The sequence below is a fragment of the Carassius gibelio genome, chromosome A9 (genome assembly GCF_023724105.1).
Source record: "Carassius gibelio isolate Cgi1373 ecotype wild population from Czech Republic chromosome A9, carGib1.2-hapl.c, whole genome shotgun sequence".
Lineage (NCBI taxonomy): Eukaryota > Metazoa > Chordata > Actinopteri > Cypriniformes > Cyprinidae > Carassius > Carassius gibelio.
This window is the reverse complement of record NC_068379.1, coordinates 17471612-17485890: the sequence shown is the minus strand read 5'-3', so window position 1 is coordinate 17485890 and position 14279 is coordinate 17471612. Positions and strand designations below refer to the sequence as shown.

The 14279-nt window shown below is 36.2% G+C and overlaps 1 long non-coding RNA gene across 1 annotated transcript; it reads left to right on the top strand.

The window, feature by feature from the left end:
- The first annotated feature begins 10 nt into the window (after positions 1 to 10).
- LOC128019821 (uncharacterized) lies at positions 11 to 13945 on the top strand. The gene is made up of 2 exons (XR_008185248.1): positions 11 to 8608; positions 13752 to 13945. It is a non-coding gene; the product is annotated as an uncharacterized LOC128019821 (long non-coding RNA).
- The last annotated feature ends 334 nt before the right edge of the window (positions 13946 to 14279 follow it).

Genomic DNA, 14279 nt, shown 5'->3' with positions numbered 1-14279 from the left:
GAGTCATGGTATTTGGGATTGACCCTTTTAGAAGCAATCTTGCAGATCTGTCAGCCAAAAGGGGTCGCTCTTCATTCAAACTCCCTGTTTGGGGAATGGGGGAATTTCTCAGGCCAGAGGGCAAAGTCAGGGCCTGTGGTCCAGACAGAAACTGTCACCAGATCGGCCTTAGTGTCACGTGTAACCTCCCTTCAGGAGCACAGAGCAAACTCTGGGCCTCATCTCGAGCGTCCAACTGACGCCAGTGTGTTTCTCTTGGGCAATCTACCTTCTGAAAGGCATGTACCTTCTGGAATATATGCATGTACCTTTGCGCTTAAAACAATATTTGTCCGGCACTTTTGTTTTATGACTTGTTCGGTTTCTGAAGCCCTGTTAGTTTAAAAACAAACACTTTCAGATTAGTGGCCGTGTGAACTACACAGAGGTGATAAACTATGTACTAAGCCTTATACGGGCATGTAGACTAAGTTTAAAGCGAACAGGCAGCGCAGGACATTGTAGGCACAAAGGCACAGCTTTGTGGACCTAAACATTGTGAACAGGAATGATGGAAGATTAATTTGGGGTAGAAGTTTTCAAAACTATTAATCCCAAGAACCCAGACTTACAATAAAGTTACAATAAATTGTATACTTTTATTAATACTTATATTCTTATGTACTTTTATTAACTTTTGTTGAGCTCAACCAAAATGACGGACCTTCATAAAATCTCTATTTTAATTATATATTTTTAAACATTCCATTCATCAAATAATCACAATAAAAATGGCTCATGTATTCCACAAATTAGTAATAATAATAATAATAATAATAATAATAATTCAACATTGATAATAATAAGAAATATGTCTTGAGCATCAAATCAGCATATTAAAATGATTTTTGAGGAGCATGTGACACTGAGTACTGGAGTAATGGCTGCTGATAATTACATTTAATAATCACAGGAATAAATTACACTTAAAATTGTCTTAAAAAGAAAACTCTTATTTTAAATCATAGTAATACTTCACATTATTATTTGTTATTACTCTTACTGTACAAATGCAAATAAATAAATAAATGGTGGCCTTAGTGAGCATAAGAGAGTTTACTAATGCCAAAACAATTAATACAAATATATTTTGGGAAATAATTTTATAACATTGTGTCAAACAATACATTTAAATGCAAATAGAAACTCTTGCAATTCAGTTCAAATTTTTCACAAATTTTTTTACAAATATTTTTCTCTCAAAAATGTAAATGGACTTCCTAGTGCCTCCTTGTGGCCCCATGGGGATCAGCAGACCCCAGTTTAAAAATTGCTGATCACCAATCAGAACTGTAGAAATCATGATTGTTTCCACACAGGTTTCTAGAACTTCCCTGTCAGTGTTTTGATAATGTGACAAAGTCACTATATATTTGCTTTTTAGAGAAAATCAACCTAAAAATTCCATGCTTGTTTCATTTTAATATTAAAAAATTACTCACGCAACTTTAAGAAAATGTTATTTTCACTATTTTGTTCAAAATCAATGAATAATTTATGTTCTCAGTCTTGAGATATGGACCAAAAGACCAGTGCGCTCACTGTAATTAGCGCAGGGATATCAATATGAACAAAGCACCTCAGTATTTCCCCACTGGAAGGAGATATGCGTGAGACAGAATGGGAACAGGCCTGGGGTGATGTTGTAAATGGCTAATAAATATTTACTCGCACTGCATGTAGGCCAGAGTACCACAAACTGCTTGTATTCAGTTAATCAGTAGATGAGCCTGATTACTTACAGATAGTGTTTAGAAAACGAATTATTACTGTAAAAGGTCCCTAATAGCAGGAGGTATAATTAGTTCAACCTGCAACACATCTCACCAAAATGTTGTTGGTATAACATAGTGCTGTACTACTGTCTTTGTCATATGCAGTATGTAAACAGGGTTGCACTTTATTTTACAGTACGTGTACTAACATGTACTTATAGTGTACTTACAGTGTATTTATCTAAGAAAGTTCTGGTAACACAAGGTAACTACATGGGGTAGGGTTAGGTTTAGGGGTAGGTTCAGGGTTAGTACCTAGTTATTACATAGTTATTGTAATTACTATAATAAGTACATAGTATGTACATGAGGAACATGACTGTAAAATAAAGTGCTACCGTAAACAGTATAAACAAAATATAATTACTAAACTTAACCTTCCATTCTTAATGAACCAAGAGTTATATACTGTAGACTTATTTTAATCTCTTTCTTGAATCATTATTTGATGAAGCTATATATTTTTTGCCCAGGGCTTCTGTATTGCTCCATCACTGTAAAAAGAGGAGAGCTCTTCTAACCATGGCTGCCCTTTAAATGGGTGGTATTAACTAAAGGTCTCTGGAACAGTACTTTGGAAATGAATCTATTCTGTTAGGACAGCTGCCCCATCACACACTGCTTCTGGAAATCTTTGTGGAACTCAAAGTAATTTAAGCTTGCTGGAAATTTTGGCAAATGATTAATAATCTTCAGACTTCAACCAACATTTAAACAAACTCTTCGCTCACAATTTGTGAGATGCTCTGAGCACATTTCATCTTTTTGTAATCTGTATGTTTATTCAAAATACTCGCTCCCGCAAATCAACATTTGGGCTTCCCTGGGTCCTCAGGTGAACAGTTGGCCTAATTTTCCATTCTTTCTCTCTGTGCCTAGTGTGGATGTGGCAGGCACCAGCTCTTGGCTCACGATGGACTAAATCTATTATTCATATTGCCTGGTATCTTAGCGACATTGTCCTGCCACCTGTCCAATAGACAAGCTCGCCTTGTTGTACAAAGCGAAGACATAGTTGTTGACAAATGGAGGCTTTGTTCTACAGGCCCACACACACAATCCAGTGTTTGTGTAGTAATCTGGAAAGTTCATTCTGATGGACTGTAAGATTTCCTGCTTGACTTTTTATGTGTTTTCATGAAAAACGTGCCACAGTGGTATTGTACAATGTGCTGAAATAATACCAGTCAGAGCTGCATCAGACAGTACATCAGTCATAACATAATTGTTTGTTTATTCTGATGTTCTGATCTTTCAGATGACAGTGACTTCAGACTGTGAATCACAAGCCATACGATGCAGCTTTCCTCATTTGTGCAGCGTGGCCTCATTGCCATGCAAAGCTAGCATGCAGAATTTTTTTTTTTTTCAAATGCATAAATCTCTTTCCAGTCTATATTCTCATCAAGAAGTTTTTCATGTTTAATAAATTACAGCACCGATCCTCTAAGACTTTGTTATTCATAAAGCAATGTATTCAATTGGGATACATTTAAAATCTTAATCATAACCTGCAGGACTATTTGCAGTGTGCTAATATTTGTCTTGATGGGGCTTAAATAAGCCCGCAGACAAAGCTCGCAGATGGGCTTATCCTGAGAAGCAAAGCTGTACTGCAGTAAAGACGGTCTCATTGTTTGTAATTGGATTATATTCACAGATTTTTGTAACCAAAAGTGCATCTATTCTTTACTATACATCAGCTCTTTTCACAAAACAATTATTATCTCAGTCGTAGGGATTTTTCATCTGAAAAATAAGTAAATAATAATAATAATAAAAAAGTTTCATCTGAAGTATAATGTCAGAAACTGACATTATGCTTTGTCATTTTACCACAGAAAAATACATTTACCAGGAACTACTAATGAGAGCAAAAAAAGAAAATTAAAAAAACATTGAAAAACTATTGAAAAAATGTAGTACAGATTTAAAAATAAATAAATAAATATTGGAATGTATAACAATAAAAAAATAATGCACCATTTGTGTTATTTAATAGAATTCTGCATTACTAAAATATAAACAAACAAACAATGAAATATTTGTATTAATTATTTAATTATTATTTGAGATTTATATTATATTATATTATATTATATTATATTATATTATATTATATTATATTATATTATATTATATTATATTATATTATATTAGAGTTTTCAAACAGAGGTTAGCATTCCTGTGTTTTCACAATAGCTTCACAAAAATATATATTTTAATATATATATATTCATATATCCATATATTTATGGATTTTTGTCCACTAAATGCCTTTGTCAAAACATTCCCTTTATTTTAAGTGCAGATTTGGTCAGAATACTGTAAGAATAATGCTTACCATAGTGAATTCATGTTGAATTAGGGTATAGGCATTTTGAACGAGTTTTATATTAATGACACTGTCCCCACCATCTGTCCAAAATACAGGACAAGGGACCATCTCCAATATGCTAGCCACCAAAGGCAAAGTAATTAATGACAGCAATAATGCCAGCAATAATGACTAGATTAAATATTTTACAGGCCGACTGCCATGCAGTGTCAAAGCCAAAAGAAAGCTAACGGCCTCCACTGAGATAATGCTTGAAGAGAAAGTCATAAAAAAAGATATTGGTTAAATAATGTAAATGACAAAATGTTGATGAAAGCTGTGTGGAGAATTCTACGTAGTTCATGTTGTTTCACTGATTATGTGGCCTTGACATTAAAACTGAAGTTAAAATTCTATTTGAGTGTTTTAGGGCATCGTTTGAAGAGGTTTAAGCCCTAAAGTTTTTAACTCCCTTAAAAATCACATTGTCCTTCTGCTAGTGGTACCTAGAGGAGCGGGTCAGAGATTCACTCTCTGTCCTAGAACATGGTCTCAGTCTGTGCTCAATTGACAGACCTGGCATCTGACAGGGGCATCTGCTCGCATAGCCTGTGCCAGCGCGGTGTATACACGGAGACATCTGCTCCATTAGTGCCCAGGGGGCATCCTGGGCAGTACAGTAGACTGGGGGAATAACTACTGCCAGCTCCCTTCCATGGCACATGCAATGAATAGCATGGTGTAGCTGTTAGCAAGCCACAGTAGGAATAACCGGTGATGTTTTCTTAGATGGAGGAAGACAGGCAAGATTTTGCTCTGTTCATGATTTATAAACCATCATCTGATTTACAGTACAACATTACAAATTTGTTTTTATTATGATAGCTAATCAATACTGTTGTACTAGGCATCATTTTATGATGCGTATTGAACCTTTTTTGGTTTTCAAACCAGAGGACACTGCTACACCTGCAGTACTCTCCAATAATTTCTCATTTTCCCACTCCCCCAGTTTGGAGAGAACTACAGACCAGTTTCCCTTCTTACTTTAATTGCAAAAACACTTGAATGAGCTGTGTTCAACCAAGTCTCAAGTTCAAACAACATTTTTGACAGCAACCAATCTGGCTTCAGAAGTGGACATTCAACCGAGACATTCAACATTCTACCTTGCTCTCAGTTGTTGAAGCCCTAAGACTGGCAAGAGCGGAATCCAAATCTTCAATACTTATCTTGCTTGATCTGTCCGCTGCTTTTGACATGATTAACCACCAGATCCTCCTGTCAACCCTACCACACTCCAGTGGTTTAAGTCTTACATATTAGATAGGTCCTTCAAAGTATCTTTGAGAGGTGAAGTGTCCATGTCACAACATCTAACTACTGGGGTGCCTCAGGGCTCAGTTATTGGACCACTTCTCTTCTCTGTCTACATGTCATCATTAGGTTCTGTCATTCAGAAACATGGCTTTTCATACCACTGCTAGGCTGATGACACTTAACTGTACCTCCTAATTCCATCCTGATGATCCAACGATAGCTGCTCACATCGCAGCTTGTCTAACAGACATTTCTTGCTGGATGAAGACAATCACCTTCAACTCAACCTTGCTAAGACAGAACTGCTTGTGGTTCTAGCTGGACTATTGCAATGCTCTCTTGGCAGGTCTTCCAGCAGTTCTATCAAACCTTTACAATTAATCCTGAAAGGGGAAGCAAGATGCATTTTTAATGAGTCGAAAAGAATGCATGTCACACCTCTGTTTATCAATTTGCACTGGCTACCAATAGCTGCTTGCATAAAATTCAAGGCATTGATGTTTGCCTACAAAACCATCACTGGCTCTCCACCCCTTTACCTAAATTCATTACTTTAGACTTATATGCCCTCTAGAAGCTTGCATTCTGGAAGTGAACGTCGCTTGATTGAGCCAGCCAAAAGAAGCACAAAGTCACTTTTACAGACTTTTAAATTAAACGTTCCCTTCTGGTGGAATGACTTCCCCTACTCAATCCGAGCAGTTTCTTTATTTGACCATCTAAGTCTAGCACTCTCTATTCTAATTCTATTCTTAAAAAATAAAAGCTTTCTAATCTTTTTGTATTCTGTTTTCTTTTCATGTATTATACAGTTAACAAAAGCAAAACAGACCTCTAACACTAGCTTGCTCTATTCTTTTTTTTTCAAATCTGTTTTCTTTTTATTTATTTTATGATTTAAAAAGTCATTGCAATGTGTACTGCATTAAGCTGAGATTTGTTATAGCACTTGTATATCATTGCTCTTTTGTTGATTGCGATTGTTTTCATTGTCCCCATTTGTACGTCGCTTTGGATAAAAGCATCTGCTACATGACTAAATATAATGTAATGTAATATATATATATATGATATATAAATCTGACTTCTAACTTCACTAAAGTGTACAGTACTGAATTCTTTGCATATAAATCAAGCAGACCAAACGCTGTCAGTTTGAATGTGCATATAGTCATCTCTAATATGCTGTTTTACAATTTCATATAGGGGAAAGAGAGAGAAAGAAATAGTTATTATGCTTTCCAAAATCTTTTTTTAGCATGCGGTTTATTATATGTACCAAAATAGGTTCAATATGCATCATAAAATGCATAAAAGTGCTGTCAAATGATTAATCACGATTAATCACATCCAAAATAAAAGTTTTGTGTACATAATATATGTGAGTGTACTGTATATATATATATATTCAAACAACATAAATAAATTATATATTAATATAGATATATATTTAGATGTAAATGTTTGTTTAAATATATACATGCATGTTTGTGTGTTTATAAATTGTGTGGTAAATGCTGTTCCATCAAAGAATGCTGGAAAAACACTTGGTCTTAGGGGAAAAAAAGCAAAAAATAAATAAATAAATAAATAAAAAGGAAAAAGAAAGAAGGGCCAAATCAGCATATTAAAATGATTTCTGAAGGATCATGTGGCACTGAACACTGGAGTAATGGCAGATGAAAATTCAGCTTTGGCATCACAGGGATAAACCATATAGAAAGCAGTTATTTTATATTGTATTAATATTTCATAATTATAAAATTCATCTTACTGTTTGTAGTGTATCCTTAGCAAAGCAACGTATTCTTGGAATGCATAAGAAAAAGCTAACTGACTTCAAACTCTTGAATGGTTGTATATATTTGCCTGGAACTGGTAGCTGTATAATCTTGAAGGTCTGTTAATACTCTTTTAAACAAATCCGTTACGGTGAAATTTGAGCTAAGGGAGTTTGGAGTGCACACAGGTGGCCCTGTGAAAGCTCCATTTCAACATTTACTCAGGTTCCATAATGATATTTGTAAAAAGCATTGATTAAATTATTAAAATACCCTCAATCTTCCAAATTAAAGCCTTATAAACTATAAATGACCATTTTACTTATTTTACCATACAAGCTTCTTTACATTAACAGTTTTTGAAATAATACAATCAGCTACATTACTATTTCCATCATAATGGGTTTAGGGAACTTAAAGTTAAAGGTCAGGTATTGACACTGATGTACTGTAGAGCAGTCAGCGCACAGGTTGATGCCTCTCAGGAGTTTGCTGTGAGGACATCAGCCATCTGATGTGTAAAGAGCAGCGGGGTCAAGAGGTCACCATTTACAGCTTGTGTTACAGCATAACAGCTTTTAATGGACGTGGACTATTACGGACCATTAGCACCACTCGCATGTGCTTTCACATGGGAAAATTGAATACCAGACTGAACAAAGTTTAGCATTATGGTGATGTTTATGCTTTGATTTTACAGACGGACTGGGTTATTATTCTAGAACATCTTTAATTTCATCCATTTAATAGTGAGAATCTTAATAAAGTGATTGCACAAAATCAGAACGATTTTGCTGAGGAGTGTAATGATGTCAGATAACCGTGCAATTGTACTAAATGTGTTTGCATAACTGCATAAAGGTTATAGCTGCATAAGCACAGACTAAATGCTGATTGCTTATTTTGGCAGCTTAAAATGGGATTATGTTGTATGCAAGTTTTTAAAACTATCATAATTAACAATTCAAGGATATCAAAAGTAGGATGGAAATATCAGATAAATGGAGTAATCTGCTCAATTACATATCAGCATTTTGATAAGTCAGCAGTTTGCAATGGGACACATTTTGAATGTTGTCTTCTCGAGCATGTCTCTATAATTAATAGAGAAAGGGGTAATGGTCCAGTATTAAGGAAGATTTTGATGTTAGATGAGCTATGATAATGAAAAAGGGATGGAAAACACATTAACTTTTCTCTGAACCTAGAGGTTCAAATGCAGGAGCAATATCCAAATCAAAACATTTCATCATCTCTTCCCTGCCAACAGAAATTAGGGAGCCCACACAGAAGGGTCAAGCCTTGAAGAAACTGATCCATCAAGTCCCCAAACCCAATCACAACACCATGAAAGTGCTCTTCCACCACCTGAGGAGGTAAGTCTCTATCCATACACATAACCAGGAGCGTAACACCAACAATTAGGTCCCACAAGACATTTTGAGGTCCCTTGAATCATTTAGGTGGTCGGTGGGAGGATAACGTCTACATTGATCATGTTCTTGCTTCATTTGGATCTGTCATCTTCAGAGAGGGTGCAAACTTTTCACAAACCTCTGTGATCTGAAACCTTGCGCTCTGTTCACTAATGATCAGCGAAAAAGACCTTGTGTTTGAAAACATCAGATGAGCTCTCATTAGGCATTTACTTTTTTTTTATTATTTTTTTTTGCCTGTCTATGTTGTGAAATTGAACAGAACTTGACAGCACTGAACCAGACTAGACTATAGTTAATATTACTTATCATTTCTACTGATGTTTTTACTAATGTTAGCATAACAAGATCATAGATTGCCACATATTAAATAGTAGTTTTTTAGAGTAAACCAACAAATAATGCATAATCTGAAAACCTTTAACAGAAAAGTTCACAATAAAGAGGATGTAACATGAACAGAGGACTCAATATGAACCATGATGTGTGTGTTTCCGTGTGTCGATGCTCAAGTCCTTGTCCATGGTAGCGTTACTGGCACAGCCAGAAGGCCATATGGCTAGTCTCCATCTCCCAGGAGGGGTGTTCTATCCCACTTTACCCTTCTGCACATTTACCACCCTGCACAGGAGGGCCACAGGACTCATCTCAGATTGATGAGCACCCCCTCCTCCCTTCCCCCAATGGAACATGCCCTTTGGCACTAGTGCTAAAGTCTGTTGGGTTGCCCATGCCAGGTCTCCCAATCAGAAAATACTGAGAGAGTGACTGAGAGAGACTCTCATTGAAGAGTCGATTTCTAGACAGGAACACAATAGTCTGAGAGTCTGATGTGCTAAAGAAAACTTGGTTTGCATTCCATGCTATAGCTTGACAAGATTTTAATTTATCCGGGGTGAACACAAACCTGCTGCCTCCTGTCCTACATTATAGATCATGAGATTTACAAAAACAGTACATTTGCCACAGCCAATGAAATACAGCAGTGCTTTCCAACTTTTTTATTATTGTTATTAACCACCACAACTCCAAGTACCCTTTCATCCATTTATAGGTTATTTCAATATTATTATTTATTTAATTTTATAAACTTTATTTAATTATTATTCTGAATATTGTTTAACATTGATTATTATTTCATTATCATTACCTTTAATTTTCAAAAATTATTCAGCAAAATGTTTAGCATTAAACATTGATATGACATACAGTATGTGCACATATATTTTGTGTAGATACACATTGGGAATCTACACAAACTGCCCTTAAAACCTGCTTTAATTACCACCATAGTTAGGAATCACTGGCACCATTTCCGAGTCTGTAGTCAAATCTAAACACAGGCATGATGGCAAAACATTGTCATAAATTCACTGAATGGTGGCATTAGAAAATCCATTCATCTTTTATTCTGCTTACCAAAAAGCTGTTACAGTGGAACTTGTGGTGACACTGAAAATCCCTGTAGTGCCACCAAGTCTGTTCCTTCTCCACAGCGATGTTCCCGCTGCTCCTTTCTCTCACTATTAGAGCAATAAACGGAGAGAGAGTGCTTTGCTTTGTGGGTACCACTCCCTGGTCAAGTGATGTGGTTCTGTTTATTTTATAATCTCACTTAAGCCAGACTTGTTTCTATCTACTGCTTTCCCTCTCTAAATACCAGGATGACTTTCCCATGAATAAAGGCAAGGAATTTGCAGTAACAATGCATTAGTTTAGGGTGTCTTATATTTGTTTCTTAAGATAATGTAGTCATTTTGCAGTCCATAGTGAAGGAAGATAGGATAATGAGGTTAAATGCCTTGCAGCTTATAATACACAATTACTATGCTTGGTTAACGTTGACATCACACAGATTATTGATAAGCGTAAACTCCATATCTACTCACATGTCACTTTTTGCCTGTGCACTTCCTGTCCTTCTCTTCTAAAACAGGTATATTTAACTGAAGCAGCTCCCTGAACTCCTGCTGTCATGCCTGTGTAGGTTATATTTTGCGCTGACTTCGCTCATCTAAAGTGGTGAAAGTCAAAAGCTCTTTGTTGTGGGCGCTTTCTGTGCCCGCATGGAACCAATGTTCCTTTTTTTTTTTTTTTTGGTCCGTGGAGCCTGGATTCAATAACCAGTTGTGTGCTTGCATTGTGATGATGTGGTCAAGGCAACCAGATTTTCTCAACAGTACAATTGCTCAGTAATGCTATTTATGTCATTTTTTTTTTTTTTTTTTGGGAGGTTTTGTCACCACTGCTCATATTTCCAGTTTACCACAAGTGATTTAAGAGGCCACAGGTTTTGTTTTTTGTTAGTTATTCAAGGTTCTGTTTGTCTTTGTGCTGGAAAAGAAACCTGGAGAAACTTCTGATCAGGAAATCCAAGAATTACACATTTCTTCTCATCTGTGTTTTGGTGTCTCTCAAATTAGATGGACGAAAACTGCCGTTGTGCGAACTTTGATATCCACAACAGTATGTGCAGCAGTGTATGACCTTATATGGTGCAGACAGGAAATTATAACAATAATAAAAACATTCTGAATACCCAAACTACATATATCGTAAGTGGAAAATCAAAGTCAAGCTCAAGCTCCTCTGATAACAGTGAGCATTTCTTTTATAGGTTCAGTCATGGCCGTCATCTTATAACACGAAAACGACACAGTTTAAAGCTTGGAGCGATTCTGAAACCCCCACCCCGCCTCAATTTATTATTCGTCCCATGATTCTCCAGGAGCCGGTTAGGCTGACCCAATTAGCACTGGCCTCCTAGGCGGGGAATGACGGCATTGTGCACTATCCTCCATTTCCTGTCATGCCCCGCTTGCAAACGAGATGCTAATTAATAACCATTGGCATGTTGAGCTGTACACGTCGGCTTATGTACAGGATATCAATGATTTGTCAGATTCAACCAAGCGTAACGCAGTAACCTCCGGTCAAGCTGCCCACAGCCTGGCCCTTACCCAGGCACCAGAGCTTCTTCACTGGGCTCCAAGTCAGCTGATGGTTTAATGAGTGCGTTTTGCCATAAATAGACAGATACTGAGGACCAGATTGCATCTTTATCTTTTCCAAATCAACAAATTTCTTTACTGAATTTGTTCATTTAGGCAAGGTGTACAAAAAATACACTCTCTTACAAATCTGAGGATAAGTATTAGCATCATTTTAACTCATAATTTTAAAATAATGAAAAATATTTATATAAAATCTATATACATATATACGATGTAATCATATATACCTTTATATCTACTTGCATTTCATTAATATTATTATTTTTTATTTCTGTATTATTTATTTATTGGGAAAAATGTTTCAAGCACCACTCAGCAGTCACTTTAGATTATATTGTTTTAATAAAACGTTTTAATTTGCACATTATAAAATATTATAATTATATGATCTTTTATAAAATATTCTAAATATGTACAGTGTTATCATATATATTATTTTAGGCCAAGCATTTGATTAAAAATGTTAAAATATATAAAAATAAAAAATAAAACCTGGTGTGCTGTAAAATAATGAAACCAAACTGGAGACCATTTGTGCCGTCTCGGTTCCTGTGAACTTGAGAGCATCAAAAATGAATGTAAACTCTGTTGCCTCACATACATTAGAAATATATCTATTGCATGTGAAATGTTTTAATAATGAACCAATTCGAAATAGACAAAAAAAACATTCTCCGATTATGTTATTCGTATGAAACGTGTAGGATATATTGCACGTCCACCAAACAGCATTATTTGTCACACAGCACATGACATAATTAGTTTAAAAGCATATATATAGTGTGTGTTTTACATGTGTTTTATATGTGCATTTTTGTAATCTCCTGCCAGAGATTTTTGTATTGCACTTCTTCCTAATATGTGCCACTACTGTAATAGAAAATGATAATGACTGTAATTAAGCCTCTATCGTGACTTTAATCGATCCTGCATTACTGATAGCAGAGATGAATGTGAAGGTGGGGGGGTGTGGGGGTCATGTATATAGTGGTGTCATAGTGGCATAATTACCAAAAAAACACTAAAAGGTTCGACAAAAAGCTTCATATTTAATGTTTTGAAAAATCTCTTCGGAAATGAAGTCTCTCTCCTTAAGATCATTAGCGGACCATTAGCAATGGCAGCAATGGATCCTTACATCATAGTGCGCTAATTAGGTTAAAATGCTCATGGCAGGACAAGCGTCTAGCTGTGATGTACAGGGGAAACGAAATGGCCGAGGTTAATTATACACATTAATGGGGCATTATTAAGAACGCTTGGCCTGCCTCTTAAGTTGTGTTTCTCAGCTGAAATGGCTTCCCAATGTTCCAATAACACACATGCAGAGGGACGTCACATGTAACGCGATCATTACCTCGTTTGGAGCCGAACATGTCTCGCTGTGGAAGTCTGAGCGGGAGTGTTTTGACAGCAACGCAGGGATCATAGATTGTTGAGTAGTGTCGCATAATTGTAGACCATTATTTTGATAGATGTGACCATAAACGTAGATGGCACAGGACGTTGGTTACAGAACGGTACAATATACGTGAGTGCAGTAAAACCAACACACTCCTAATCAGTACCTTTCACAACTGGGCCGCTGTAAAACCATACAAAGTGTGATTCTAAATGTTAAGCCTGCTTTCCACTTCTTAGTCAGGATCCCGTTGACAACTTGGAAGGAAGCCCTCCACCACAATCCCTCCCTCCATCCCTTTCTAGGCCTCAACCCATAACAGAGCCAGAGGGCTCCAATCTGGCTCCTTCTAAGAGGCTCCAATACCCCAGTATTGATTGTCTCTCCACCACAGCCAAACCTAAGCTCAGAGAGATTCCACTAAAAGTGCGCTTAGATGCCTCCAAAGACTAGGCAAAAGTCCTCAAAAACACCCTGCCGATAGTCCGTCACCGAAAATCTGAGTAGGTTTTTATGGCTGGTAGCGTGCACACTTTAATGATTTGCATGCCATAGTCACTTCTTCCATTAGGGATCTTCTCAAGATGACTTTTATTTTATTTTTTTACTAAACTATTTTCATTGCTATTGCATTGGATCAATGATCTTGTGTTTTTCTGTTGTACAGAGTCTTGACAAAGTCACAGAAAAACTTGATGTCGACTCAGGGCATCAGCATTGTGTTTGGACCGACACTCATGTGGCCCGAGTTTGAATCCGGAAACATGGAAGTCAATATGGTGTACCAGAATCAAATAGTGGAGTCCATTCTCATTGAATGCGTGGAGATCTTTGGGAAAGAGTGAGCAATGAAGAAGAGGGGGGAAAAAAAGATGTGTGTGTGTGCTGGCTGAATGTTAAACACATGTAAAATTAATTCTGATGCCTCTGATGTTTTCATATTTACAAAAAAGGTTAACATAAAATGGTCACATTTTTAATGTTATATATAAACTTATAATTTTATTTTTGTATAATGCAATTATTAAGTTGTATCATACCTCAAAACAATTTTAAATGGGTTTTGTACACTGATATTTTGTGACAGATAATTTTAGTTTGAAATTTTTATTTTTTTTTACATTTATTGGAAGAAGCCTGAGATACCAAACTGGATCTTGCAATTATTTTTCTGGGAGCAAATACTTGCAGTCTG